Here is a 5,471-nt window from a genome sequence, read left to right as displayed (position 1 = left end):
TATTTTGGGCGACGACGCGCGTTGTGCCGAACGCAGTTTAAACGCTGACTTGCAGGCGCTCTCTACACTCTAAGCTCGGTAACCCTTATTATAGGTGCACGTTTTCAAATTTTAGTATACCTTTATTTTATAAGGTACATTGTAACCTATAGCGCCGTAACCATTAGTATAAGTATACATGCTTCAGATGTTTTAAAGGTTACAATGTATGATTTTATTGTTTGCCATTAGTTGTAACCTTTAAATGGTGCAACAAACTGAAAGGTTACTAAAATATATATTCCACAACACACAAATAAAGATATGCTGAAACTTTGATGACACAGTGCTTTTGAGCTTCCTCGAATTAAATTGACTGTTGTTTTAAGCACGCTTAAGAGCCCATCCGCTAAAACATACTTATAACAGTACAACCTCTAAAATATGAGTTAACTTTGTCAAAAAAAAAACATATTTCTCTAAGAAATGTGTCGTCAAGCTTTAACTAGTTTGTAGCGTCATAAAAATGTAATATTTTTTTCTCTAAATGTATTGGTGAAAATCGTTAATGGAAGAGATATTCAAAATATGATGGCATCTGCAACAATCATTGCCTATCAAACTTGTACCTTACAGCTTTCTCGGCCTTTCCGGCAAAATTATGAATCACATTGCACAAAAAGATAAATGGTGAAAATATTTATTGGTTGAAGCAGCTTACAACAAATGAAGGCCTTACTAGCAATGGGGATAAAAACAATTAAATTTTTACCATAAAACAGTAAAAAAAGCCAAACTATTGCATTACAAAAACAAATTCTCGCGTATGATAATTGGCGATTAATAATGGAGGAAAACCAACTATGTCATTCAGTTTCCCTTTCCTCCAGAAACATCCTTTTTCAACAGTGCCAATAGGCACTTCAAATGCCTTCCCATGACCCCCTTTGGGGTCATGGGAAGGCGAGCTACAGCATTTGTGAAAACGCATACGGGTATTCCAGGTTCTTGATGTTACACGTGAGAAGACTCAGAATCAGGGCACGCTCCAGACTGCTTGTTGAAAGTCGAAAAACTTCAGCTTCGCTGCCAGCAAAAATGCAGGTCCCTTCAGAGTTGGTGTATATGTGGGGTGCAGTGACTTGTAGCCCTCCTTCTAGCAGTGGCGCCTACAAAAAGAAGCGTACAAGGAATATTACTGCTGACAGAAAAAAAAATAGGTCATGTGCAGCGGGGGAAGGGAATGATCGTTGTGCTTTCCCAAGTTCTAATATAATTTCCAGTTACGAGCAAGCGCTTCTTTGTCGTATGTGTCCTCTCTTTTTCGTCCTCGTTTTTCGAGCGCTTTCTATTTTATCATGAAAAGATTAGTCATGTGACACCTGTAATGGAGGGACACCTGCGCTAAAATTGAAGAAACTGCGCAAAAGAAGGCGGAACAATTAAAGAAATATAGACCAAAGAAATCCAAAAACGTAATTGATATATGCATACTAATAAAGGAGCTGCAGTATACAGTTCGGGGAGTAAGTAATAGACTGGCGTTCATTTCACTCTACCTTAGATTTGATCTGCAATGCCTGCTCAAGCAATGGGATGCGTGAATTAATTAAGCACAGTAACTTTATAGGAACACTGGCGCATTCTTGCTTCTTTATAAAAGCAGCGGTGTCCTCGATTCTTCAAGTGACATAATTTTTCTGGGCAAATTGTTTTCTTTGAAGGTCCTCAGGCAAATTTATATACAAAACACAATTTACACCACACTCTCAAGAAAAAGGGTGTCAAAAGGTTATTCTTACACCCTTTGTCCCATATAATACACCCCCAAACTTCAATTCAACATACAGCGCTCTACAGTCGAACAGACGGCCCAAAATTTTACGAAGGGCTTGATAGCCGTGTGGTACAACTTATTAAAATAGCTAATGTGCGTTTTACTGAACACGAAAAAAATAATCCGGGATTTCTTGGCTCCACTGTAAAAACTCGGTGTTTTCTTTATGTGGTCTCTGATACGTACTTTAGCTATTTAAAATGCTGTACCACACGGCTATCAAGCCCCTCGTAAAATTTCGAGCCCTCTGTTCGACTGTAGGGCACTGTACGTCGAATTGAAATTCTGGAATGTAATATATGGGACAAAGGGTGTAAGAATACACCTTTTGACACCCTTTTTCATGAGAGTGAAACATCCAGCGTGATCTTGGCTATGTTTTTTCTTAGTATATATCTATTGAATTGGCACTTATGGCCCATGGTATGCATCTCTGGGGCCATATTCTTCGCAACGCAAGTAGCGAGAGAAAATGCTACCTAACCAAATCCTCCGCCCTGTTAGGCAAAGATGTAAATGTACACCGTGTACAGAAAACTGATATAAAGTGTTGAAAAGTGCTTGCACAGATACCTCATTGCTTAGTTTGTGCCATATGTTGCGCTGCAAGTAGTTCATAATGTCCAAGAGTGTGGATTCGTTTCCTTGGCTTTCGGAAAACACCCTGGCAGCATCGGCCAGCCTTTTCTCCAGTGCCACAACTTGCGATTGAAATCGAACTTCCGCTTCCATGCACAGCTATAAAAAATATTTATTTAAATTCGATCGAAGCAGTAGATATCACTAGGATATTATTGTACTTTAGACAAAGTATACAAGCTTTGTACATGCTTGCATGATATGAAGGATGTTAAAATCTTAATGGGAAACCCCATCAACAAGATTTCGACATGCCGCACAGATCCGTGATAAATTTAAAAAAAAAATGTTTAAACGTTATACATATATAATTCATGAAAACCAGTTGCTGGACGGATTTTTCACGAGCACACTTTCTATTACTAGTAAAAAGCAAAGAGTTTACTCATTAGCAAAGAGTAAAGACCTTTAAGGACAATTTTTGTTACAAACCTCAAAATATATATTCATGCTCCCCATAACTGAATAACAACTGCTGACATACGATTTCTTCCACCAAGAAATACTGAGGCAAAGGATCCATGTGAATAATGCGGAAGGTCCGGAAGGGTTAATTCCAGAAGGACCCTGATTCTTTCCATGTTGTGTGTCACACCAGTTAGGTTGGCTGAACCCAAGGCCTGAAATATGATCATAGCACAGCAACACATTGAATATTGAGCTCAAAACCTAAAATACACGCTACAAACACAACTGCTTCTAAACTATTCTCCCCAGCTTATTTGGAATGAAAGCAACATGCTGCAACAAACCTGAAGCTCCAAGGCAGCATTATCCTTTGTAATAACCAGAGTGGATACAAGGGCTGAAACAGGCTCTGCTATTTTCTCTGCTCTGTGCCTTCGAACCTTTATTGCGACCGACAATCTTCGTACGAACACACTCTGAAAAATAAAAATTAAGCCCCTGCTTTACGCTCAGCCATGTTATAAGGTGTTTCATTAGAATGGAACACCATATAACATGCACTTGCACTAACAATATTCACAAAGGTGGCTTCATAGCAAGCTAAATGATAACTGCTTTTTCACCTCTCTTGATATTTATGACAAAAGTTGACTTGCGTAAACGTGGCTTCTGTGCTGAAGACGAATCCTGGTTTCGGACTGTCCCATAAAAGTCGTGGGTACTTCTTTGAAAGTGCTTCTCCCAGTGCATTGTACATCCAACGGTACTCAGCCGTGTTGGTGCTGGTTATAATGTCATTTTCACTGGAAATATTTGGCACATAAGTACAGGTGTGCCCAGGTGGTAAACAATTTTGTTAAAACGTCGAAGCGGCGTGTACGGGTGGTCCCAGGTGGGTTAACATTTTTGTAATGAGCCGCCACAGACTCCGGCCGCTAAGAGACGTAAACGCAGCACGCGGCAGCGGCGGCAACGAAGGGGGGGGGGGGGGGGGGGGGGGGTTGAACACGCGTCGCCAAGTGCGTTTTAGTGAATGCGTCCCTGAAACGTGTTGCCACAAAATACCAGCTGAATAAGAAAGTCAGTATTCTACCGGCAATTGTCACATGATTTCAGACAGCCAATGGGAGGCGAATGACGGTAGAGGTTCGGGAAATTATTCTCCCGGCTGCGGGGAGAAGAGCTGCTGCCTTATTTTAAATCATCAGTTGATTTAACGGCAGCGGGACTGCGGAATCTTTTCCAACACTTTAACCGAACTAGACAAAATTCTAGAGAATCTGGAGAATACAGCCAGAAAGCTGTTCGAAATCAGCGCTGGCGATCAGTGAATGACCCGTTCAGCCGGGGATCTGGGGTGCGCGAATTGCGGCGTGAAAAAGAAGCAGAGCTTCGGAGAGGCGAAGTCAAACCCCTAAATGTTTAGTTGAATATCCCTCTTTAGTAAATGTTTCGTTCAATATCCCTCTTTAGTTATCGTAAATTAAAAACCAACACGCTCAACGATTTAGACGCCCAACGAGCTTACGCTTTCTTGGTTTCCCGCCACTGCGAGCCACGTTTATTTAAGAAGCTGCAATTGGCAACATATGAACATGTGCGGCCGATCGAATTGTTACCGGTAAAACGCATCGCGTGTAAGTTAATCATCGGCCTACGCAGTATAAAGGAGCGAAGAAAGACAGCACATTTAATCCCAAGTCAAAATCAGTACCGCGTGTAAACACTTACCCAAGTCGCATATTTTCCCATGCACGTTGGGACAGTGGTCACAATAATCGCACTTGATTTTCAAAGGGCCGAGGACCGTGTAGCGCTTGGAGTCGCAATGTGCCTCGCTGCAACGGCCACGAAACACGCCAAACAAATGTTTGTTGGTGAGAGCCATGCCTAACATGCGCCATGCGGGGCGAAACGTACGTACATACTCAAGAAGAAAGAGGGGCTGTGTTCCAAAATCCATTCGATCTCAGTCCAGAGTAGAAGTTTTTTGCCCTTGCGTTCGGAAAACTTACCCTCGTCCAGCGTTTCTCTATACGACTTGTCACTTGATACGATCTGCCGGAGTAACGGGAGTAACTCGGGTCTGTTTGTGTGAGTTTTGGAACACACCCGCCACCCACCAAGACGCAATTTGGCGGCTAACTGGCAAGCTACGCAAGCGGCAAACTTGGCGGCTAGTTGGACCGCGAGACAACTAGCGCCATCTATGGGCACATACATCGACCTAAGGGTGGGATCCTTCGCGTCCCTGATTTTTTCTTTTCCTTTACTCGACTCTTCGCTCGCTCCCTCGCGTCGTGTGCACGATTCTATGACTGGGAAGTAAGCTACCCCCATGCTTTGAGATACATTAACGTGTGTCAGCATAACTGTATAATGTATATAAGCCCGCAATTGTAATATCATGTTCTAATGCGTAGAAGGTCTTACCTCCGCTGGTAAAATTTTCGCTATATAGCAAACGTGTTCCCATCCGAATTCGGCACACAAACGTCAACATTGCTGGAGTTATGCAATGTTGAGTTATGCAATACTATAGTTTCTAACTCGTACAGATAAATAAGGTTAACTTATATTTGGAGTTACGATTTTTTTTCTTTTTTTA

General features: G+C 41.9%; 1 pseudogene; it reads right to left on the bottom strand.

Moving 5' to 3' along the window:
• Positions 1-849: 849 nt before the first annotated feature.
• LOC115327313 lies at positions 850-5,203 on the bottom strand (annotated as a pseudogene).
• Between the last annotated feature and the right edge of the window lie 268 nt (positions 5,204-5,471).

The sequence above is a fragment of the Ixodes scapularis genome, unplaced genomic scaffold (assembly GCF_016920785.2).
Source record: "Ixodes scapularis isolate PalLabHiFi unplaced genomic scaffold, ASM1692078v2 PGA_scaffold1__304_contigs__length_218370807, whole genome shotgun sequence".
Taxonomy (NCBI): Eukaryota; Metazoa; Arthropoda; class Arachnida; order Ixodida; family Ixodidae; genus Ixodes; species Ixodes scapularis.
Note: the sequence above shows the minus strand (reverse complement) of the source record. Positions and strands in the feature narration are given on the sequence as shown.